The following is a 26,043-nucleotide window of genomic DNA, read 5'->3' on the forward strand; positions in this document are numbered from 1 at the left end:
TCTGGAATCCTAACTCACTTATGAGCATGCCTGCTTTTTGCTATGCTTTCCCCATTTGCATTATGCACTATTTGACCTACATCTTCCCCCAGTGATGGAGCCAGCTCAGATGTAGTGCTTAACCTAGAGGTGGGGCCAAGGAGAAGCAAACACATGGCTATCTTGGGGCTGCATTCAAAGTTAGCCACAATTTGGCTACTTGCTGGTATAAACCCAGCTACAGTACCATTAGGAACATGCACTGCCGAATGTAATGGTAGATTTTGTGTGTTTTGTATTGATATCAACTTTCTTGGTACAAATGTATTTAGACTTATGCATGAGACCATGGCCTCAGAAAAAATGAAAGAAAAACTGCATGAAGCGTGGAAGATGTTGTTATCTGCGTTATACTGAGTTGTATAATTGCACTCTCCTGTAGCCTCCCCACATTTGATAATGAACTCAGGTTCAGCTGCTTGCTGCTCAAAAGCCACTACTGGAAAGACAAGTGTTGGTAGGAAAGGGAAGGTTGCTTTATTCAGGAGGCCAGCAACATGAGGAGAAGGCAGACTTGTGTCCATAAGCCAATTCCCCAACTGCCAATCAGTGGGCAAGAGCTTTTAAAGGGCAGTTTCACGAGTGTATAGGTTGAGGGAGGGGGCTTTGTGCAGAACAGGACAGTTGGCTCTGACAGTCAACTTGAAATTGTTCCTGCGGTGGCCTGATGAGTGTCACCTTGATTGTTTGAAGTACGGTTAATCTTCAGGTCCAGAGATGCTTTGTTCCCATTCCTTTGAGGTGAGTTCTCAGAATTGTGTAGGATGGAGCAGCTTATGTCATGGCTACTGTCTGGTCACCTTGTAGTTAACTTGTATCACCTGGCGGGGTTTTCAGTATCTGCAAAACAGCTCAAAGGCTATGGCTTAGAATATCACCTATTGCCCTTGAGGAGGACCTAAAGGTCCTTCACTTTGGTTAATGGCTAATTATTATTTTGTCTTGTTTGACTATTTTCCTTTGCTTCTGCATTCTCTCATTTTTCTGATTAACTTTATCCTTCAGCTAAAATTTTTCTATAGTCAGGAGTCAGACAGAGGACATGGGTGTTGGGGAGGGTGTTGTCCTGTGAAGGCCGCATGAGGTCATGCTCAGTTACATTTCTTCCTGCAGAACCTAGAACATTTTTCAGTGGAGTCCCCACTTTACTTTCCAGCAAATTCAATCTGAGGACACAATAATTTATACTATTAACCGACACTTTCAACCTGTTCCCATAACCTGTGTTGCATACCACGTTTCAATTGCCCATTCCTATTTTCAGTGAGACCACTACAGTGAGGGCGGTAAGGAATGTGGTCTGTCTACAGAATATTGTATTTCTTTGTCTATTTCTGTACTCAGCATGTCAACTTCTGTCTGCTAGTGTACCGTTGACCACACATGACAAACCCAGGAATCTTCAAATTGTAGGGTCTCTGGGTTGAGCTTGGGAAATGCCAGCCAATGCTTAGGATTCTCTCAGAGCTGAGAATGGCTCTTGATCTGGCTCTTGATCCCCTATCCTTTCCCTAGACGGAGTAACTCCAGATTCCTGATCCACACACCTTATGATAGCCAAGGTAACACACACACGCACATACACAAACACAAACATACATGCACACAAACGCACACACCCCACTGTTTTCATGTTGGCAATAATGTTTACGAAAGTGCAAAATGTGTTCCATCTGCTGTGATCCCTCCAGGTATATGTTCACTGAGTTCGTGCTGTGCAAGTCCTCCTTCCCATCCACCCAGTAGGAGACCTTCTAGAAGCCCAACCCAGATCACCTGGATCCCTTTGATCCTTCCTGTGTAACCCTCTCCTGCTTTTGGTCTATTTTGTGACGAAGGCCTCCTCTGAGTAGGACAGTCCTCTGACTCATAGAGCTACCTTGTTCCCAGTCCCAGAGAATGGGAAGTACATGGAGTGTATGAGCACCAGAACCCATTTATTTGACCTCTCCCTAGGCACTTAGCCACTCAATAAAGGGTGCAGGAATATGAAATCTCAGTGTCCTGGCCTGGGGGAGATTAACTCTTAAAGGTAACTTACCTCCAAGATCTCTTGCCGTCATAGGGCACTTTGCTTGAAATGACACCACATACAGCAATTAACTCAAAATGGACCACAGACCTAAATGTAAGAGCGAAAACAAAACTTCAAGAGGACACATAGGAGAAAAGTCACTGTGCATTTAGGTTAAGCAAAGAGTTCTAAGATACTACAGCAAACGTGTTATATAGAAGAGAACTTTCAAGAAAATTGAGAACTTTGCCTCAAAAGACAGCATTAAGAAAATGAAAGGACAAACCACAGACTAGGAGAAAATATATGCATATCAAATTGCCAATGAAGGAATTGTATTTACAGTTGCTAGAGAACTATTTCAACTCAATAGAAAGATGCGACACAATTTTTCAAGTCAGCCAAAGACTTGAATAGACATTTTCCCCAAGAAGACAAATACATGGGTCATAATCTTAAGAAAAGGTGCTCAATGTCATTGTCCATTGGGAAAATGCACATTAAAACAACAAGATATCACTTTTCCCCGACTAGGATGGCTATGTTTAAGTAGGATAGACCATAGTAAGTGCTTGTGAGAAGGTGGAGAAACTGAACCTTCAGATGTTGCTGGTCAGAATATAAAAATGATACAGCCACTTTGGAAACCAGTTTGACAGTTTCTCAAAAGTTAAGCATAAGCTTACCATAAACCCAGCAATTCCACTTCTTTATATCTATTGAAGAGAAATGAAACATAGGTGCAGATTGTTCAATGTATTTATAGCAGCATTATTTATAATAGCAAAACCAAAAGAAAAACACCCACAAAATCAAAAAACAGGAAATACTGAAATGCGCATCAACTAGTGAATGGCACCTGAAATGTGGTATATTTACACAGTGGAATTCTACTCAGTAATAAAAAGCAAAGAAACTCAAGCCAGAGCATGGATAAACCTCAGAAACATTGTGCTAAGTGAAAGACGCCAGTCACAAAGCACTACATATTGATTTATTCCATTTATCTGAAATGTCCAGAAAAGAAACTTATGGAGGCAGAAAGCAGATTAATATTGCTTGGGGCTTGAGGGAGGGTTGTCTGATGCAGGGCCAGAGGGAATCGAAAGCAGTGTTCTGAACCTGGATTATGGTACCTGGGGTGGGGCAATAAAGGGAAAAAGAAAGCGACAGTCTCAAATGAAAGGGTGGAGGCGTCTGAGATCGGTCCGTGAATACTGCGCGTTGCGGTGCCCGTGCAGGTGGTGCACAGAGCCTGATTGCCGACATCCCAGCTTAAGTAAGAGATTCCCCCCACCCGTGTGCATGTCCCTTTATCCTCTGGCAGGTGCCCTGGAATGTACAAGGCAGATGAGTTAGTGAGGGGCAGCCCTCCATGGAGTGGTGCCAAGACACAGGGGCACCAGGGTTAAAAACCGGGAGGAAGGAGAGCGTGCTGGGGATCAGCTGGGCTGGGTGGAGATTCCTGAAGAGGGGCACTGGGGAGGAACTGAAAGGGCAATTGGGCAGACACGGAAAAGCGGCAGCTGAGACCTCCTTCGATTCCAGGCCGAAGCTCGTCCCTGGGTGGGCTCGAACCACCAACCTTTCGGTTAACAGCCGAACGCGCTAACCGATTGCGCCACAGAGACACAGGGCTGCGAGATCTTGCTGTAACATTCTGGAAACAATGTATTTCCCGTCCCTTCCAGCCCCAGCGGAAAACAGAGTAGAATGCCTCTATCTTGTCCAACCTCGCTGGCACCAGAGACACTGAGTCTTGTCACTCGGGAACGTCAGGCCGTAGACACCGAGACCGAATCAGCTGCGGGCTCCGACGAAACAACGCCGGGCCCACGACCATCCTCGCCTGCTCCTGGCCTCCTTAAAAGCAGCCCCTCTACGCAGCACGACTGCAGGCTCTCTCGGGCCAAAGTCTCCCGTTTCCCACTAGTGATCGGCCTCACTCGTCGCGCTGACCGCAAGTCCCCCCTCACCCCACCCCACCTCCAGGTCCGGTGGTCGTGTGGGGGAAAGGACAGCAACCGGCTGTGTCCCCACTGCGCTGCCTCCTCTTGGCGCTTCCAGAGAAGGACTCCACGAGGCACGACCTGGAATTTGCGCACCAGGAAGCCCCTTGCCCGGAGCAGGGCCTGGCGTCCAGCTGGTGCCCAATAAATGTCTGGCTGAGGATGCATTCCGCCGCAGGGGCCGGAGGTGGTGGGTCCACCGAGAATTCTTATGCCACCTCTAAGTTTTTCGTCCTAGAGGAACCTAGATTTTTCCAATCGGCTGCTCTTCAAAACCTTTCTTCTGGCAGCTGATTTAGAACCAGGTAAAAGTTCTAGAAAGTCCAAGAGGGCACCACCTGGACCAGCTCTGAGCTCCCATCCAAGACGGTGCAGTGGCCTCAGCCTGTGGGTGCAGGTGTCATGTCTGAGAGGGATGAAGGAGGAAAGCTGCTAAGGTGAGAGACGGTTGGGGTAGGCAACCTCAAGTATGATGGAGAAAGGGAGAGAGAGAGGGAGAGAGATCTGTGGAAGCTGTCTTTCCATTTCCTTAGGTATGCTTTCATCACTTGCAACTATGTTTTATGGGTTTCAGTGTGCAAGTTTCACCTCCTTGTATATGTTAATTCAATTCATAAATATTATATTCTTTTGGGTGCTATCTTGTTGCAGAAATCGAATCGGTCTGTCGAGAAACCAAGCACCACACTCGGAGAGTTGGAGAACTCAGGTTTATTAAGCCGGCGGCCCCCTTAGCATTTTGGTTGATTGGTTACCTGCTTACTATAGGTTGTGGGCAGTTACAGAGCGGGAGTTGTTATGGGTCCCTCGCAGAGGGTTTCCAAACAGAAACTTGCAGGAGCAAGAGCAGAACATTCCATATTTATCAGAACATCTTAAGGTTACAGTTGATTGCTAGGTCATCTGTTCTTATCTTGGTTGCAGCAAGCAGATTTTACAAAAGCAGAGCAAGCATGAAGTTATTTCTAGCTGATTCCAAACTTCTAATTTTCCTCTTCAATCTTAAATCGAATTGTTTTCTTAATTTCTTTTTCAGATTGTTCACTTCTAATGTATAGATATACAACTGATTTTTGCCTATCTGTACTCTGCCACTATACAGAATTCGTTTGTTGACTGGTAGCCTTGTGTTGTGTGGGTTATTGCGGATTTTTCTATGTATAGGAGCTAGCCATTCACAAAGACGACGACAGACAGGAGAGGTTCCTTGTTTGGGTGGCTGCAGCCCCTGAGCCTTGCTTGTATCAGCCTGCACAGCCTAAGCCAGGGAAATCAAAATCTGCCTGAGCCCTTGTTCTTTGCAAGCCAAAATCCAATCGGCAGGAACAGAGCGACCCCTAGAGGCCCCTGCAGGGGGCGCTCGGCCCCATGAGGCCAGAAAAGGGTAGATTCTGACCAATCCAGCCAAGTCCCCAGTTAGACAGAAGAGAAGTTTGTTCCTGGAGCCCCAGGCACTCTTCTCAGCGCAGGGGGGACCTGGAGGGGATGCTGACTTCAGGCCTTGGGGGCCTCGGGCGAAGTCTGGGCCGCCTCAGAGCTTGAGTCCCCCAGTGAGGTGTGCGCCGCGTCCCCTCGCCCACCTGCTCTGTGGGCAGTAGGGGGCAAGCCACCAAGTCCAAAAGGTAGACCCACAGGCTATTGCCGGCGGTGATCAGGCACGGGAAGCCGGTTCTCTGTTAGGATTCGAATTCAGACCCAAGCAGCCAGGCTTCCATCACCGCATCAATCACACCGCGACCACTGTGCTCCACCGGGGGATCCACGGAGCGGTGGTCGGGTCGACGTTAGCACTGGAGGTTAGCAGATGGCTAGAGATGAACCAGTCTCTCTCCCTCTCTCCCTCATACTCCAGATTGCCTACCCCAACCGTCTTTCTACTTTGAAGCTTTCCTCCTTCATCCCTCTCAGACTTGCCACCTGCACCCGCAGGCTGAGGCCGCCTCACTGTCTTGGATGGGGAGCTCAGAGCCGGTTCAAGTGGTGCCCTCTTGGACTTTATAGAACTTTTTTACGTTCCTCTAGGACTAAAAACTTAGAGGTGGTATAAGAATTCTCGGTGGACCCACCACCTCCGGCCCCTGCGGCGGAATGCATCCTCAGCCAGACATTTATTGGGCACCTGCTGGATGCCAGGCCCTGTTCCGGGCGAGGGGCTGCCTGGTGCGCAAACTCCAGGTCGTGCCTCGTGGAGTCCTTCTCTGGAAGCGCCAAGAGGAGGCAGCGCGGTGGGGACACAGCCGGTTGCTGTCCTTTCTCCCGCCCGACCACTGGACCTGGAGGTGGGGTGGGGTGAGGGGGGACTTGCGGTGAGCGCGACGAGTAAGGCGGATCACGAGTGGGAAACCGGGGACTTTGGCCCGAGAGAGGCTGCAGTCGTCCCGCGGAGCGGGGGGCGGCCAGCAGCAGGCGAGGATGGTCGTGGCCCCGGCGTTGTTTCGTCGGAGCCCGCAGCTGACTCGGGCTCGGTGTCCACGGCCGGACGTTCCTGAGGGACGAGACTCAATGCCTCTGGGGCCAGCAAGGTTGGACAAGATAGAGGCATTTGACTCTATTTTCCGCTGGGTTGGAAAGAACGGGGGAATGCATTCTGATTCCAGGATGTTACAACAAAACCCCGCAGCCTTTTGTCTCTGTGGCGCAATCACGTAGCGAGTTGGGCTGTTAACCGAAAGGTTGGTGGTTCGAGCCCACTGAGGGACGAACTTGGCTTGGCATCTGATTAGCGGGCCCTCAGCCGCCGCTTTTATGCGTCTGCCCTTGCAGTGCCTCCCCCGCTCCCCACTGCCTGAACTCTCCTGGAATCTCCACCCAGCGGATCCCCAGTACGCGCCTTCCTCCCGGTTTTTAACCCTGGTGCCCCGGTCTCTTGGCACCCCCTGGAGGGCTGCCCTTGCTAAGTCATCCGCCTTGTACATTCCAGGGCAGCTGCCAGAGGATGAAGGCACAGGCACACGGGTGGGGGGAATCTCTTACCCCAGCTCTGACGTCGGCAATCAGGCTCTGTGCACCACCTGCGCGGCACCCCCAAAGCGGAGTATTCACCGCCCGGTCTCAGGGCGCCTGCACCCTTTCATTTGGGACTGTGGCTTTCGACTCAAAGTGATCTGCAGAGTCAATGCAATTCCTATTCAAATCTGTTTCTTCTGAAGTTTGTTACAGAAAAACCCGAACCAACTCTTTGGCCAACCCGATATAACTGAGTCACTGCGTGGTACACCTGAAACTAACACAACACTGTAAATCAGCTACACACAAAAAAATTACGTTATGGCCAATTTGGGAGGCAATGAGAAGAAGCCCTCGCTGGGATCAGGGCACCAGCTGGGGTGTGATGAGGAGGGGACACAGGCTGGATTAGACAACAGTGAGGGCCTCACAAAGCTGCACTGGTGCAGGAGGCAACAGGCAGACCCAAAGATCTCTAAGTGGTGACGCACTGAAAGTGGTGGATAATCTAGCCCTCCAGGAAGAGCACCTACATCTCTAAACATGCCTAGAAAACTGCCATGCCTTGGTCTAAAGAGTACCTTAACTCCTTGCAGCTCCATCCCAAACTGGGGGAGAAAAAGAGATGGAGATGCCTGCAATCCTTCACGGACATGATTCTCCTCACAGTGGCTGTTTTACAGTGGGCTCAACATGACGACTAAAAATAGCATAATCTGTCCTCAGGCCATTCCTCAAATCCTGGACTTCAGAGGACCCACACCCTTTCGTGGGTAATGCTTCATGGCGTCACCACTGCCAGCACTCACTGGGCTGGCACCCCACCACACCGAGCCACAGACCAGGCCTTGACTGGATGACTAGGAAAACAGAATCACAGAAAATCTTTGCATTCCCCTCTGAGGAGCTGGATGGACCTCCTACATTACTGCCAACCCAAGACAAAGTTCAACTCCTTGCAAACGGGGCCCACATTATTTCAACCTGGGTATTTAACACAAGAACTCCCTGGTGGGCGAGCCCCTTCCTTGGTGGCATCTCAGAGCTGTGCTCCGTGCTGGATAAGTGGGTGCTGCCAGGAACCTTTTAGGAAGCTGCCTGTGCACCTAATGAACTCATTAGAAGGGTTTGCTCCTTCCTCTGTACTTAAGTCAACAATTACTGTTGTTTTGCCACCTTCAAAAAAAACGATTTGTTTCTTGTGGTCCATTTCTCCATCTGTCTGGAAGGACGTCATCGTTGAGCTGTCAAGGAGAAAAACTACCATGGCTTCCAGTTCTTTGATGAAACCTCAGATGCGTGGCCTTCTGGCCAAGCGTCTGCGATTTCATAAGGTTGGAGCATTCATTGTCTCCCTGGGAGTTGCAACTTTGTGTAAGTTTGCTGTGGCTGAACCAAGAAAGAAGGCATATGCAGATTTCTACAGAAATTATGATTCCATGAAAGATTTTGAGGAGATGAGGAAGGCTGGTATCTTTCAGAGTGCAAAGTGATTTTGGAATATAAAGGCAGACTGTTTCTGAAGGAGCATTCTAAGTGCCATATAATTTCTTTGGGTTGAGTTCCATGGAAGTTTGGCACTTACCTGTGTTCCTGAACTGTGAAACTGTGAACTATGAATATCTGGGCTAAGGAATAGTTTCTCTTGATAAATAAATGATTTTAAAAAACTTTTGTTTTCTGCATTTTCTAATTGCTCGCTGTTAATCCCTTGCAGTATGTTGTAGTTTTCATCCCTCTTATTATTATTATTTTTTTAATCTCTTGAAGTTCATTTGGGTCTTTTTTATGTTTCCCATGTGTCTACTGAACTGTTTGAAGTTACGGAATACAGTTGGAATAAATGTTTTAATGTCCTTCTCTGGTGTCAGCTCTGGGTCGTTTGCACATGATCGATGTGTCTCTGCATTATGGGTCATTTGCCCTGCCTGTTTGGATACCTCCGAATCTCTGATGGAATGCCAGATAGTGTGAATGTTGCCTTGTTGGATGATGGAGAGTTGTGTGTTCCTGTAAACGTTGGGCTTTCTTCAGGGATGCATTCAAGTTACTTGCAAACAGTTTGATCCTTTCAGGTCGTGCTTTGATGATTCACTAAGTGGTTCTGAGCAGCACTCAGTTTATGGCTAACTAGTTGCCCTCCTGAGGCAAGACATTCCTGAGTACTCCACCCCATGCCCTCATGAATTGAGAGGTTTTGTCTGTCTGTTTTGTTTTGTTTTCTTCCTTGCAGTCTATCTGTTGGGGACAAGCACTATCTGTGTGAGTGCCAGGCACTGTTCTCTGATCCTGTCAAAGCTCTCCCCCTGACCTTGGGGAGTTTCCTGCCAGGGCTGCACTGATCAGTACTGTGCTGCACGCAGGAGGGATCTCCTCTGCAGTTCTCTCTGAGTTACTTTCAGCATCTCTCTCCCCTCTGGGAGTCTGTTCTGTGGACCCTAGCTCCTTTGGCCTCCCTGGACTTCAGGTTCAGTGTCCTCAACTCAACAAGGTCCACCGGGCTCCTTTTCAGTGTGCCCTGGAGTGCCTTGCTTGGAAACTCTCTGCAGACAGTAAATTGGAGCCATTGTTTCCCACCACCTCTCCGGAACCACGCACTGTCCTTTTTCACCTGATGCCCCAGTCTCTTCAAAGTCTTTGTTTCACGTTTTCTGTTGTTGTTGGCAGGAGGATAAACCCAGGTCCTTATGAGTGTGCATGGTGGGCCACCCCTACTTTGAAGTCCAAGTTGGAAACACCGGTGAAGATTGTGCAAGATTTTTGCAGGGTATAGAACAGAGCTCCACAGTCAGAATGAAATCCTGAAGTAGGAAAACCCCTTGAAGCTTAAATCTGCAGAGAAACTTATATCTGCAGTGGTAGCAAAAGCTTGTGTTTGGTTTGTGCAGGGAAAGAAAGAACCTGGCTAGGCACTGGCCGTGATGCAGACCTCCCGGTTTTCATTGAAGTATTACTGGCTTATCTACCACCTTTACCCAATGAGCTAGGGAAAAAGATTAAAAAAAAAAAAGCAAAACTCTGGGATAAGCGAGAAGGTCACAGTTCTTGCTCAATCGTTTTTACACCCGCTATCCCAGATGCTTGGATTTAACTATCATTTTGTACCCATTGCCAGGGGAGAGCGCGAACGCAGTCCCCCACTACCACAAATTTCGCAGTCGAGTTTCCCGCATTTGGGGAAATCGCAGAGGTCAGCACACCCCCAGTGCAATGGGTGAGCCTCGCCCTGAGGAAACCATCTTCGTGATCATGGTATTTCCCCTGCCAGGTAAGTATGAACGTTTCGCTCCCCGTCCCCGCACAGCCTTAGGCTCTTCCACTGTACACACACGCTCACTTTGCCACAACCCCCACCCCAGCCCCTCCACCACCCCCCGCACCCCCTCCTCTTCCACGCCCCTCCAAACAACTCTCCTAAGAAAATCCGAGCTACATCTCCGGAAAACTTCCACAGCCCGGGGAGTGGCTGGCCGGGAATGGCACCCCTGCGCTGCAAGATTTACATAAGCCAAGCCCCATCCCTGACCTCTAAGGCGGCTCCCCTCCTCCCACCCACGCCGGGTCCCTGGGCCGTCATCTCCCCTCCCACCCCTGCCCAGACGACCAATGGGCGCATCGGCTGCCGAAAGGGGACGTGACGTCGTGATTTCCGCCCACGTAGGTAACGGACCTCTAAGCTTTCATCTGAAATACTGGCGGGTTCTGCCAGCCTCCTGGCATTCTTCCCTTCTGTCTTGCGTTACACACCAAGGAAATGAATTCTGGCATCGTGTGTTACTGACCCAAAATGTTTGTTAGTAATAAAGAAGTCGCAAAGCAAAGGGTACAGGTATGTATTTATAGGAACACAATGAAAGCACATGTCTGTGTCCTGTGCATAGACACACACATTCAGGGTTGCCTCTCACAGTGCTGCTCGGTGTATTGTCTGTGCACGTCCTTCCTGCTTGGTTCTCATGGTGCCCCAGGGACCGTGCTTTTGCTTTCCTCACCGAACAGAATATGAGAAATGAAGATTCTGAAAAAGAAGCGGATGACCAAAAGAAGGGATAGAAAGATGACGTGTTTGCTCGGAGAGTGCGGTTGGTTGGTTTGTTGATTTGTTTTCTCTTTCTGGGTAAGACTGGTTCGCCCTGCGGGTGGGGGTGGGGGCCGGGGCCGCAGAGGCTGGAGAAGGAAGCCAGCTTGTGTTTTCAGACCAGAGAGCAAGGAGTGGAGTGACTGGATCCTTGAGGGTGCCTCTGGCTTAAGGGGGAAAGTGACTTGCGGAGAATCCTAGACGCAGAGGAACTCAGCACCCAGCCAACTTCCAGGAAGAAGCTTCCTTTCCTCCTCCCTGCTTTCTCCCTTTCCCCTCCTTTCTCTCTCTGCAGCCATCAGAAATAGACTCTGGCTCCTTTCCTCTGAAATATACTTTCTTCAAGGGATAGTGCTAGCTCAGAGACTCTCCAGCCAACTGGAGAACCAGGCTCTACAAACAGGGAGGAATAAGCAAGGCCAATGGAAGGGAGCACACAGACCAAATGGGAAGGGCACAGGTGCCCCCTGCTGAGTGACAACCCCTGTGGCTCTGCACAGGTGACACTACTGGCCCTGGACACTAGACACCGCCAATGGCTCTGCGACTTCTGCTGCACCTGGTCGGTGTTAAACTAAGGATCTGGAGGTGGGGAGAGTCTTCTGTTGCACGGGACAGGAAGAATTTCCCCAGGGCCTACTCCTTGTGTCTCTCAACTCCTGTCAAATGCTGGGGTCATTGTTACTCATGGGGATTGGCCAGCTCTTGGTAACAGACCCACATCTTAGCCCCTAGGAAAACTGTGAAAGCCAGTATGTGATCCTTAAAAGTTGCAGAATGTGGGAAGGTCCTCATACACAGGCAGGGGGTTCAGATAAAACCCCCTGCAGCTAGCCCCGTGGAGAACATTGTAAATCCAGTGCCCAAGGCCATGCAACCCTGTCTCAAATATACACGCGTGTACCACCCAGCCTCGGAGCATACTAGATGTTTATCCCTGAGCCCAGGGTGAGGGTTTCAGCCTCTTATAAGGGGATGGTTTGGTACACCATCCAGTATTATTTACATTATCTCCACTGAGAATTGACAAGCTTGAAAGTTCACGTTTCTGGGGCTAGAGTAATTGGTCTACAGCCATGGTAACAAATGGCCACCGATGTCCACTGTAGGAGTTTCCTGTTGCTACTGTAACACATTACCACACACTTAGTGAATTAAAACCACGCACATTTATTATCTTATGCTCCTGGAGATCAGAATTCCAAGATGCATCTCACTGGGCTAAAATCAATGTGACAGTGGGGTTGAGGTCCTTTCTGGAGGCTCTAGGGGAGGATCTCTTTCTTTGCCTTTTCCAGCCTCTGGAAGGTGCCCACATTCTACTCTCATAGCCCCCTTCCGTCTTCAGAGCCAGTCACGGATGATCAAGTCATTCTCAGAACGCATTATTCTGACCCCAACTCTTCTTCCTCCCTTTCACTTACGTGGACCCTTGGGATTCCATGGGGCCCTCCAGGACAACCTCCCCATCTCAAGGGCCTGAATGTAATCACACCTGCAAAGTCTCTTTCGCCATGTCAGGTAACATGTTCACACACTCTAGGGACCAGGATGGGGACATCTTTGGGGAAGCATTATTCTGCCACCACAGCCCATCTCCTCGGTGAACACATTTCTGCAAGCATATCAGTCAGTGGTGGCCCCTGTCTTCTGAAAGTCATCCAGGTGAATGGAAGTCAGTCCACTGCCTTTGAGTGTCAGCCAGGCAACAGCTGCGCCTCATGTGGAGGCATCTGAGTCAGAGAGAGAGAAGGAGGAAGTCTGTGAGGAGAGGAATAGGAGGACCCAGTGCCTGGGAAGTTCCCAGTGAGCAGAGCTAAGAGACCAGAGCCTTCATGGGAGGAGGAGGCTGTGGAGGGTGTTATGATCTGATTGTATGTATCCCCCCCAAAAAATTCGTATCTTGTATCCTAATCCCCAGTGGAGCTGTATTTGGAGAAGGGGCCTTTAAGGATAATTAAAATTAAATGAGGTCATAAGCTTGGGGCCCTGATCTGATAGAATTAGTGTGCTTAAGTGAAGAGATACCAGAGAGCTTGGGCTCCTGCCGTACCGCAGCTCAAGCAAGGAGAAAAGGCCTTGTGAGGACCCAGGGAGGCATCTGCTTTCTGCAAGCCAGGTAGAGAGCTCGCACCAGAAACTGAATTGGCAGGAACTTCTGATCGTGATATTGGGCTTCCAGAATGTGTGAAAAGAGATTTCTGGTTAAGCCACCCAGTCTGTAGTATTTTTCTCTGGAAGCCTGAGCTGACTAATACAGATGATTACTTAGCCATTGGCCTAAGCTGCTTCTCCTACCTGGGCCTTTGTGGGATCTGCCCCAGTTTTGTTCATTTCCTTTAGTTAATACCCACAACCTGCTTGCCCTTCTTAACGCTGATCCATGATTTTGGAATGAGGATTGATCACCTGGTTTAGGATTTCATCGCATAATTTGCTACAATGACGTGCACCAAGGATCTTCTTAGAGTTTCTTTCCAAGAAGTTTGACATCTTCAAAAATGTCAACCTAGAATGACCTGGGATAGCTGGATTCACATTCTTCAGGGTGACCCCATGACCCCATGTGGCCTGCGTTTCCTCTTCTCCTGGATGACTTCTCTCCCTTGGACTCTCCAGATCCACAGACGAGCATTTGGCTGCTGGTGAGGAATCTGTGCCTAAATCTGGGGAAACCCAGAGAAAAAGGAAATAATTCCCAGAATCAGAGCATGGGAGGGGGCAGGGGCTAAGAGGCTGTTCTGTGAAAAAACGAGGTTGGAGGATGAGAGAGGAGGCTGGTGTGTGTGTGTGTGTGTCCAGCATGAGGTCAGGGGAAGTTCAAGAGAGAGCAGCTGCCATTCTGGGATCAGAGACTGGAACCTCCTTGGCATTCACACTCTTCCTCTGCCTCCATTTTCCACTCCTCCTCCCCATCCTCTCCTAGCACCTCCCCAGGCTTTTTTTATTCTCACTCCTCCCCCTGGTCCCTGCTCCTCTTGCTCTCATCCTCCCCACCCCTCCCCCACTCCCACAAAAAGCAGGCCAACATAGGAAAGGGCTGCCCCAGTCCGAGAGGAAGAGGAGGCGTGTTTTCCACCAGCCTAAGAAGTACGATTACATTTCTTTCTGGTCAGATCCTGGTTTGGAGGAGACAGAGCAAGATGGCTCCACCAGAGGAGCTCAGCCTCCACAGCCAGCCCAGGCAGCACGGGCCTTAGGCCAACCCGGGGATGTGTGAGCAAAAGTCAGGGAGCTCTCTACACAGAAGGCCAGCATCTGGTCCACAAAATCCCAGAGAAGTTAATATCTTGGTGCCTGCCTTCTTTACAAGGCAAGTTCCAAGGGAACGACCACGTCGCCTCTTCCTGGCAGCCTGGAGAAGGCACAGGAGGATCCCTTTGTTCAGGCAAGGGTAGGTGTGGGAGAACCCTTCCATCTATTCCACTGAGACCAGCTGAAAGTTTAGAGTTAGAAGTTAGTGGGGTCCCAGGTGCGCCACTCCACCACCACCTTCACTTCCTCCACCACAGGCTTTTATCTCGGATGAGATTTCTCCCATCAAAATCAGCCTTAGAGGGGGGAAAAAGCCACGTTTGGGGGAAAAAAACAACAAACAATATAAAGAGACTAGTACTTGTGCAATTTTATGGACATCAGTGAAACACTTCTAGGGTTCTAAGTTGACTTTGTCTTGATTTGCTTTAGGTAATGTCTTTGCTTGACTGTGCCTTCAGGTAATGTCGTATTTTTACTAAACTTTGTTGAACTTAGAGAAGTTCTTCTTTTCTTAGTTCCAATATTAGTTGGCATCTCAGTTAATAGTGTTGTGACTAGCAGAATAATACTGTCTCCCCAGGATGTTCCTGTTGTAATTCCCCCAACCCGTGAATATATTACATCACATAGCAAAGGCGACTTTGCAGATGTGATTAGGATAAAGACCTTGAGATGAAGAAATTATCTTGGACTATTCAAATGGGCCCCATGAAATTATACAGGACCTTAGAATTGGGAGGCAGAAAAGAAGGTCAAAATGATGTGAAATTAGAAGGACTCAGCCTGCTGTTCTAGTTTTGAAGTTGTAGGAAGAGGGTCAAAGCCAAGGGATGTGGTGGCCTCTAAAAACTTTTTAGGAAGGCAAGGAAAGAGATTATCCTTTAGAGCCTCCAGAAGGTAAGGCAATCCTGTTGACCCCTTGATTTTAGTCAGTGAGATTTTTGTTGGACTCCTAACCTACAGAACAATAATATAATATAATATAATTAATATAATATAATATATAATATAATATAATATAATATAATATAATATAATATAATATAATATAATTAATATAAAGGTGTGTTCTTTTAAGACACTAAACTTATGGTCACTGGTTACAGCAGAAATAGAAAACTAATTCAATAAGTGCCTAGTGTATTCACTTTAGAAGTAATAAAATCTGGCAGATATAATAAACCCTGCATAAATTCTGCAAGTTGTTTTTCTGTCTTAAGTTGACAGATCAAGAGATAGTTGTACATGTTTGAATCATTACATTAGGTACCTGCCATCTTTCTTCCTTTCCATTTTTTTCTTAAAGGGTTCTCACCCTATTTCCTGCCCAGAACCCAACATGGTTCTCATTTGAATTATGGCAAGTTGGAAGACATTGATGGTCATGCAGGTTGATTTTATTTTTAAGAATGAATTCTGCTTCTGACATATAGAGGAAAATAATATAATTTATGAAAAGTTAAATATTGGAGAATCTTCCGTTCCAAAGATAAATTTTTTGCAACTTTTTTAATAGGGTAAAGAACTACTTTTCAAAGGGTGAAACACAAGAATGGCTGTTAGGAATTTTCCCCATAAGCAAGTTGTGACTGGATCCTGAACAGATCTGAGATTTATATGATTAAATTCTGTTGCTTTCACAAATGTTATGTCCGTAAAATGAAGTTCTTATAAATAATATTTGAGTTCTCCATTGATTACTGATTATATCATCAATGTCTTCCAGCCCTGGAGGCACAGGGATGAAGGAAGAATTGCTGGGATACTTGAATAACTGCAGGGCAGGAGGTCCTCGATGTTTCCTACTTTATCTTTAAGTAATACTTCATAGTTTGACTGACTTTTCATCCATTCGGCTGATTCTGCCAGAGGCGCTCATGGAAAATACTTAAACAACCAAGTGTAAAAGCAGAAGTCAAAATCAATCCATCTACCATGGAAATGTCTACCTCAGGCCTGAGTCTGTTGATGGATATTTTTGCTATTGGTGGTGGTGGTGGTGATCATGGTTGAATTTTTTGTTTGTGTTGTTGTTTGTTGTAACTTATTACTGCCTCTAGGATATAATTGTGGAATGATAGCTTTCTTTTAGTTCTGGAATGCAAAAGAACATCACTAAGAACTTTTCCCAAAGGAAATCTTAAGATCATTATGTCAACATTTATGGTGGGACTTAAACACTTTTCAATTAAAACTTATTAATTAAAGGAAAAGAAATTTATAGTTTTGATTCAGTGTTATAGAACAATGTGTTTTAAACTGTGATCTGCAGCCCACCTGCATCAGAAACATCTGGTTGTGTTTTTGTAAAACATGCAGACTCTAGGGCCCCATATCAATGAAATTTCTTGGGATTGGAGCCCAGGAAGTAGCTTCTATAATCTGCAAAGCTGATTCTAAGGCACTCTAAATGTAAGAACTACCCTTTTATATTTTTAGACTGGAGATTTTTACAAAATGACAGGAGAATAAATCATTCTTTTAAACTCAGACTTTAAGCATTGTCTAGTGAGGTGAGCTCTTAGTGACAGTTTGTCTTTCCTATTCTCACCCTCTCAGTGTAAGGACTAGTGCAGAAATGGGAAACAAAACAGGCTGTGGAAACTTTTTATTTCTTTATATACATTTTCCTTTAATAGCCACCAAAAAGACTTTCATTTCCTCTCACTGACCCTGTCCATCAGTTATGTTGGCCTTTAACATATCGCTATAGCAACATATATAAATATATGTTATACATTTTACACACATACACACATTCTAAGCATTGTGAAGACAGACTAGGCTTTAGCACAATGGGGGACCTCACATATGTCACTTAAAAATGATCACTGGATTGCTTTACACAAGACTTCCAATGGGCTTGGTGTGGCCATTAGTCCCCAAGTTCCAGAGTGAAGTTAGGATGACAAAATGAGACAGCATATTTAGAGTGAGGTCAGTACACTCCTTAGAGATCAAAAAAGAACAGAAATGGGAGGTCTAGGCTAAGCATGAGATGGCATCGTGGAGTCACTGCTCTCACCATGCAGATTCAAAGAACTCAGGTGCTGCCGTGTAGACTGACACCCAGCCTGACTGCAACCCAGCTGCACTGACCCAGGTCAGGTCGTCGGGCCCCTGCCAACACTGTCCTGCAGGGCACTGCTGCTCAGTGCTGTGCTTTTAGATCTGCCGTGGAGCTCCAGTGTCGGGACCACATGCTCCACTGCTGGGGAGCAGGGCCCATCTCCCCTGAGTTGATCCTCTGGGGGTAGGTGATGAGGGGTGAGAAATGTGCTGTTGCTGGTTCCCATGCCCCTGGGGCGCTCACAGGCCGTGTCACAAGGTCCTTACACACTGTGCCTGTTTTGCTTCGTGCTGGGCCCAGTGGTCCTTGGCTGGTTATTCCTCAACCGCAGGAAAGCCCCTCTGCCTTTCACCCTGCCCCCGCAGGCCACATCTGTGACTCCTTCCAGACCCTCCAGCAGGTTGGAGGAGGGGGGCCCAGATCCTCCTCAGCAGACAGGGAGCTGTGAAGAAGGGGGGCAGGCCCCTCCTTCCTGCTGTTTGAAGGACCTCCGGTGGCTTCGCTTCTTGCCTGGCTCCTGGAAGGCAAGGGTCACAGGACTGGAGTGCGTGGCAGAGCCCTTAGGGATTTCAGCTGGAGGCCAAAAGAACACAATCAAATTAAGAGTCCACTATCAGGCCCTGCTGGTGGCTGAGGCTGGAGCGAGCGCTGAGTGGTGACAGCAGCCAGGAGCACGGTGAGAGCCTGTCAAGAGGATGAGCTGAGGGGTGGGCTGAGGTCTGGAGGAGCAACTGGTGCCACCAGGTTAGAGGACAAGCTTCCCACCACCTCCTGTGGTCATATCTCTGCTCAAAGCCACTGCACACCAGGTGGCTGGATCCCTCCACTCCCTCTTCTGGGGCCAATTCACTCTCCACTTCACTTTGGAGCAAAAGGATGGCCTTTGTGTTTTCCCAGGAAAAGAAATGTTTAGTATGAAACAGGCACATATAGACATCCTGTTGTAGGAAGGAGAGGACATTTTGCATGGAGGTCCCCCTGTTACTTTCACGTTCTGTTTACTTGATGAGGAGAGAGAGGGGCCAGGTCAGCAGGGACCTTGGAGATCATCCAAGTCTAGTGCCCCGTCTTACAGATGAGGGTCAGTGGGCTCATAGAGACTGGGTCCAGCCAAAGCCACACAGCCAGTTAATGACAAGCCTGGCGTTAGAACCCAGGCTTGGGGCCTTTCCGGGGACCTTGCGTTAGTAGAGGGGAGACTTCCAAACTGGTGAAGCCGGTGGGTATGAGAGGTTCTTGGGTTATCTTTGCTGGGGGACAGGAATAAAGCTTTACAGAGGCAACGTTGTATATGTATAAATACAGCCAATTCACTTTGTTGTGCAGCAGAAACTGGTACAACATTGTAAAGCAATTATAGTGCAATAAAGATGTGAAGAAAAAAAATAAAAAGGTTCAGGAAAGAAAGGAATCAGCAGAGGAAAACATAAGGAATTACAAAAAAAAATAAATAAGTAAAGAAGAATCATGGCCCAAGCCATTTTCACACTGCAGGCTCCACATTCTCTGCGGAACATTTAGGAACATTCTTGGAGTGTGCTCAATAGCTTACGGTTTAAGGTAAAAGCTTTAGGTTCCGATTTTTTCTTTTTTCTTTTATTTTAATTGAAGTATAGTTGATATACAATGCTATGTTAGTTTCTGGTGTACAGCAAAGTGATTCAGTGATATATATTCTTTTTCTTTTTTTTTAAATTAATTAATTTATTATTTTATTGGCTGTGTTGGGTCTTTTTTGTTGTGCACGGGCTTTCTTCTTTAGTTGAGGTGAGTGGGGGCTACTCTTCGTAGCGGTGTGGGGGCTTCTCATTGCCGTGGCTTCTCTTGTTGCAGAGCATGGGCTCTAGGCATGTGGGCTTCAGTCGTTGCAGCACATGGGCTCAATAGTTGTGGCTCATGGGCTCTAAAGCACAGGCTCAGTTGTTGTGGCGCACAGGCTTAGTTGCTCCACGGCATGTGGGATCTTCCTGGAGCAGGGATCGAACCCGTGTCCCTTGCATTGACAGGCGGATTCTTAACTACTGTGCCACCTAGGAAGTCCCCCTCTTTATATATTTTTTAAATTTCAGTATAGTTTTTTTTCTTCAATATTGTGTTTCAGATATACAGTAAAATTATCCAGTTATACATATATACATTTTTCAGATTCTTTTCCATTATAGGCTATTACAAGGTATTGAATATAGCTTCCTGTGCTATACAGTAAATCCTTGTTATCTACTTTATATATAGTAGTATGTATCTGTTAATCCCAAGATCCTAATTTATTCCTCCTCTCTTATTTCCCCTTTGGTAACCATAAGTTTGTTTCTTTGTGAGTCTATTTCTGTTTTGTGAATAATATTTTTTTAGATTCTACATATGTGATATTGTATAATTGTTTTTCTCTGACTTCACTCAGTATGATAATCTCTAGTTTCCTCTGTTGCTACAAATGGCAATATTTCATTCTTTTTCATGGCTAATATTCCATCGTGCATATATTATATATACCACATCATCTTTGTCCATTTGTCTGTTCATGAACACTTAGGTTGCTTCCATGTGCTGTCTATTGTAAATAGTGCTTCTATAAGCATTGGGATGCAGGTATCTTTACAAAATAGGGTTTTCAACATTTCTGAACAAATACCCAGGAGTGGGATTGTTGGATCATATGGTAGCTGTATTTTTAGTTTTTTAAGGAAACTGCATATTGTTTTCCATAGTGGCTGTACCAATTTTCATTCCCACCAACAGTGTAGGAGTCCCTTTTCTTCATGCTCTCTCCAGCACTTAATATTTATAGACTTTTTGATGATGGCCATTCTGACCAATATGAAGTGAGACCTCATTATAGTTTTGATTTGCCTTTCGCTAACAATTAGCGATGTTGAGCATCCTTTCATGTGCCTGTTGGCCATCTTTAGATAAATGTCTATTTAATTCTTCTGCCCATTTTTTGATTGGGTTGTTTGTCTTTTTGAATTATAGGAACTGTTTGTATATTTTGGATATTAACACCTTGTGAGTCATGCCGTTTGCAAATATTTTCTCCCATTCTGTAGGTTATCTTTTCATTTTGTGTATGGTTTTCTTTGCTGTGCAAAAGCTTGTAAGTTTGATTAGGCCTCATTTGTTTATTTTTGCTTTTATTTCTTTTGCATTGGGAGACTGATCTAATAAAATATTGCTACAATTGATGTCTGAGAATGTTTTGCCTATGTTCTCTCCTGGGAGTTTTATGGTGTCATGTCTTAAATTTGGTCTTTAAACCATTTTGAGTTTATTTTTGTATGTGGTGTGAGGGAGTATTCTAATTTTATTCATTTACATGAGGTTGTCCAGCTTTCCCAATACCACTTGTTGAAGAGACTGTCTTTTCTCCATTGTATATTATAGCCACCTTTGTCAAAGATTAATTGATCATAGGTGTGTGGGTTTATTTCTGGGCTCTCTATTATGTTCCATTGATCCATATATTTGTTTTTGTGCTAATACCATGCTGTTTAGATTACTGTAGCTTTGTAGTATTGTCTGAAGGCCAGGAGGGTTATGCCTCCAGATTTATTCTTTGTCCTCAGGATTGCTTTGGCAGTTGCGGGTGTTTTTTGGTTTCATATAAATTTTAGGATTATTTGTTCTAGTTCTACGAAAAGTAGGGATTGCATTAAATCTTGTAGATGACTTTGGGTAATATGGTGATTTTAATGATATTAATCCTTCCAATCCAAGAACATGGAATATCTTTCCATTTCCTTGAATCATCTTCAGTTTCCTTTCTCACTGTTTTATAGTTCTCAGCATATAGGTCATTCATTGGTTAGTTTTCATTCTAGGTATTTTTTGACGTGATTTTAAATGGGATTGTGTTTTAACTTTATTTCTTTCAGTGTAAAGGAATGCAACAGATTTCTGTATATTAATCTTGTATCCTGATGCCTTGCTGAATTCACTTATTACTAATTGTTTTTGTGTAGAGTTTTTAGGGTTTTCTACATGGAGTATCATGTCATCTGAATATAAACACAATTTTACCTCTTCCCTTCCAATTTGGATACCTTTCATTTTTTTCTTGTCTGTTTGCTGTGGCTAGGACTTGCAACACTATGTTGAGCTGTAGTGAGAGTGGGCATCCTTGTCTTGTTCCAGAATTTAGCAGTAAGGCTTTCAGCTTTTCACCATTAAATATTATATTGGCTGTGGGTTTGTCATAAATGGCTTTTATTATGTTGAGATATGTTCCGTCTGTACCCACTTTGGTGAGTTTGTGTCATGAACGGATGCTGAATTTTGTCGAAAGCTTTATCTGAATCTATTAAGATGACCATTTGGTTTTTGTCTTTTGTTGATGCAGTGTATCACATTGATTTGCATATGTTGAACTATGCTTGTGACCTTGGAATGAATCCAAATTGATTGTAGAGTTGATCCCTTTTATGTGTTGTTGGATTCAGTTTGCTAATATTTTGTTGAGGATTTTTGCATCTATATTTATCAAAGATATTGGCCTGTAATTTTCTTTTTTTTTTTTTTTTTTTTTTTTGGTATTGTCTTTGTCTGGTTTTGGGGTCAGGGTGATAGTGGCTTCATAGAATGATTGTGAGAGTGTTCTCTCCTCTTCAGTCTTTTAAAAGAGTTTGAGAGGGATCAGTATAAGTTCTTTGTATGTTTGATAGAATTCCCCTGTGAAGCCATCTGGTCCTAGACTTTTGTTTGCAGAGAGTTTTTGTTTGTTTGTTTTAGTTTTTTATTACAGATTCTATTTCGCTTCTAGTAATTGGTCTGTTCAAATTGTCTGTTTCTTCTTGATGCAGTTTTGGCAGGCTGTATGTTTCTAGAAACTTGTCCATTTCTTCTAAGTTGTCCAATTTGTTGGCATAAAAGTGTTCATAGTATTTTCTTATGATTTTTTTGTGTGTTTCTGGAGGATCATATATTTCGTCTTTCCTTAATTTTTTTTGGGGGGGTGGGGAGTGTCTTCTCTCTTTTCTTCTTGGTGAGCCTGGCTAGAGGTTTGTTGATTTTTGGTTATCCTTTCAAAAAATCAGCTCTTGGCTTTATTCTTTTCTATTTTTTATCTCTATTTCTTCTCTGATCTTTATTATTCACTTCCTTCTGATAATTTTGGGCTTTGTTTGTTCTACTTTTCCTAATTCTTTTGGGTTGTACATTAAGTTGTTTATTCGAGATTTTTCTTGGTTTTTGAGGAAAGCCTGTATTGCTATGAACCTCCCTGATAGAACTGCTTTTGCTACATCCCATAGATTTCGTATGGTTGTGTTTTCATTGTTGTCTGTATGAAAGTGTTTTCTTATTTCGTCTTTGATTTCATCATTGGCTCATTGGTTTATATATATATATATATATATATATATATATACACTTATTTATTTATTTATTTGCTACGTTTGGTCTTTGTTGCTGCACAGGCTTTCTCTAGTTGCAATGAGCAGGGCAACTCTTTGTTGTGGTGCACAGGCTTCTCATTGTGGTGGCTTCTATTGTTGCAGAGCATGGGCTCTAGGCACACAGGCTTCAGTAGTTGTGGCATGTGGGATCGGTAGTTGTGGCTCACGGGCTTAGTTGCTCCATGGCATGTAGGATCTTCCCAGACCAGGGATTGAATCCTTGTCCCCCGCATTGGCAAGTGGATTCTTAATCACTACGCCACCAGGGAAGTCCCAAGCCCATTGGTTTTTGAGTAGCATGTTTTTTATTCTCCATATAATCTTTATTTCTTGTTTTTCTTTCTGTGGTTGATTTCTACTTTCATACCGTTTGATCAAAAGAGATGCTTGAAATAGTTTATCCTCTTAAATTTGTTACATTCAAACTTGAAAGAATGTATATTCCGTTTTTTATTTTTTTGAATGTAGGTATGAGTTAAGTCCAACTGGTCTATTGTGTCAATTAGGATCTCTATTGCCTTATTGATTTTCTGACTAGAGGATCTGTCCATTGATATTAGTGGGGTGTTAAAGTCTCCAACTATTATTGCATTCCTGTCACTTTCCCCTTTTATGTCTGTTAGTCTTTGTGTTACGTATTTACTGCCCCATGTTGGGTGCATATATGTTAACAAGTGTACAATCCTCTTCTTGTATTAATCTCTTTATCATTATATACTGTCCTTTTTCTTTCTTTATGATTTTGTTTTAAAGTCTATTTTATCTGAGTATTGCTACCCCCACTTTCTTTTTTTTAAATTGAAGTATAGTTGATTTATAGTGTTGTGTTAGTTTCAGATATACAGCAAAGTGATTCAGTTATACACACACACACACGTGTGTGTGTGTGTGTGTGTGTGTGTGTGTATGTGTGCGTGTATAAAATTCCCTGTGCTATGCAGTAGGTCCTGGTTGGTTATTTTATATACAGTAGTGTGTATATGTTAATCCCAAACTCCTAATTTATTCTTCCTCCACAAACCCCTTTGGTAACCATAAATTTGTTTTCTATGTCTTTTGGTCTGTTTTGTATATGAGTCTACTTGTGTATTTTTTTAGATGCCACACATAAACGATATCATATGATATTATTTTTTTCTGTCTGGCTTACGAAACTTAGTATAATAATTTCTAGGTCCATCCATGTTGCTGCAAATGGCATTATTTAATTATTTTTTATGGCTAAGTATATATAGTCCATGGTATAAATATACCACATCTTCATTATCCATTTATCTGTCAGTGGACATGTAGGTTGCTTCCATGTCTTGTCTGTTGTAAATAGTACTGCAATGAACATTGGGGTGAATGTATCTTTTCTAATTATGGTTTTCTCTGGATATATGCCTGGGAGTGGGATTGCAGGATAATGGTAGCTCTATTTTTAGTTTTTTTAAAAAAAATTCATTGGAGTATAGTTAATATACAATGTTGTGTTAGTGTCAAGTGTATAGCAAAGTCAATCAGTTGTACATATATCCACTCATTTTTAGGTCCTTTTCCTATGTAACTTTTACAGAGTATCAAGTGGAGTTCCCTGTGCTATACAATAGGTCCTTATTAGTTATCTGTTTTATATACAGCAGTGTATATAAGTCAATCCCAATCTCCCAATTTATCCCTCCCCACATTTTCCCCCTGGTAACCATAAGTATGTTTTCTACATCTGTGACTTTTTTCTGTTTTGTAAATAAGTTCATTTGTATCATTTTTTATAGATTCCACATATGAGTGATATCATATGATATTTGTCTTTCTGACTTCATTTAGTATGATAATCTCTACGTCCATTCATGTTGCTGCAAATGGCATTATTTCATTCTTTTTATGGCTGAGTAATATTCCATAGTATGTATGTACCACATCATCTTTATCCACTCCTCTGTTGATGGACATTTAGGTTTCTTCCATGCCTTGGTTATTGTAAATAGTTCTTCATCGAACATTGGGGTGCATGTATCTTTTCAAATTATGGTTTTCTCTGGATATATGGCAAGGAGTGAGATTGATGGATCATATGGTAATTCTATATTTAGTTTTTTAAGGAACTTCCATACTGTTTTCCGTAACGGTTGTATCAGTTTACATTCCTACCAACAGCATAGAAAGGTTCCCATTTCTCCACACTCTCTCCAGCATTTATTGCTTGTAGACTTTTTGATGATGGCCACTCTGACTGATGTAAGGTGATACCTCATTGTAGTTTTGATTTGCCTTTCTCTAACAATTAGTGATGTTGAGCATCTTTTCATGTGCTTTTTGGTCATCTGTATGCCTTCTTTGGAGAAATGTCTGTTTAGATCTTCTGCCCATTTTTTGATTGGGTCGTTTGTTTTTTTGATATTGAGATGCATGAGCTGTTTGTGTTTTTTGGAGATTAATCCCTTACTGGTTACATTGATTGCAAATATTTTCTCCCATTCTGTGGGTTGTCTTTTCATTTTGTTTATGGTTTCTTTTGCTGTGCAAGAGTTTCATTAGGCCCCATTTGTTTATCTCTGTTTTTATTTTCATTACTCTAGAAGGTGGATCCAAAAAGATATTGCTGCAATTTATATCAGAGTGTTCTGCCTATATTTTCCTCTAAGAGTTTTATAGTATCTGGTTTTACATTTAGAGCTTTAATCCTTTTAGAGTTTATTTTTGTAGATGATGTTAGAGTGTTCTAATTTTATTCTTTTACATGTCGCTGTCCAGTTTTCCCAGCACCACTTACTGAGGAGACTGTCTTTTCTCCAATGTATAGTCTTACCTCCTTTATTGTAGATTAATTGATCATGGGTGTGTGGGTTTATTTCTGGGCTTTCTGTCCTGTTTCATTCATCTATACTTCTGTTTTTGTGTGAGTACCATACCATTTGATTACTATAGCTTTGTAGTATAGTCTGAAGTCAGGGAGCCTGATTCCTCCATCTCCATTTTTCTTTCTCAAGATTGCTTTGGGTATTTAGGGTCTTTTGTGACTCCACACAAATTACAAAAATTTTTGTTCTAATTCTGTAAAAAATGCCATTGGTAATTTGACAGGGGTTGCATTGAATCTGTAGATTGCTTTTGATAGTATAGTCATTTTGACAATATTGATTCTTCCAGTTCAAGAACATGGTATATCTCTCCATTAGTTTGTGTTATCTTTGATTTCTTTCATCAGCATCTTGTAGATTTCAGAGTACAGGTCTTTTCCCTCCTTAGGTAAGTTT

General features: G+C 44.3%; 2 non-coding genes across 2 annotated transcripts; both read right to left on the bottom strand.

The window, feature by feature from the left end:
- Positions 1–3,610: 3,610 nt before the first annotated feature.
- On the bottom strand, positions 3,611–3,684 carry TRNAN-GUU (transfer RNA asparagine (anticodon GUU)). Its single transcript has one exon. It is a non-coding gene; the product is annotated as a tRNA-Asn (tRNA).
- A 6,436-nt stretch (positions 3,685–10,120) lies between these two features.
- LOC130842499 (U1 spliceosomal RNA) lies at positions 10,121–10,284 on the bottom strand. Its single transcript, XR_009050455.1, has one exon. It is a non-coding gene; the product is annotated as a U1 spliceosomal RNA (small nuclear RNA).
- Positions 10,285–26,043: the final 15,759 nt, after the last annotated feature.

Source organism: Hippopotamus amphibius, chromosome 1 (genome assembly GCF_030028045.1).
Source record: "Hippopotamus amphibius kiboko isolate mHipAmp2 chromosome 1, mHipAmp2.hap2, whole genome shotgun sequence".
Taxonomy (NCBI): Eukaryota; Metazoa; Chordata; class Mammalia; order Artiodactyla; family Hippopotamidae; genus Hippopotamus; species Hippopotamus amphibius.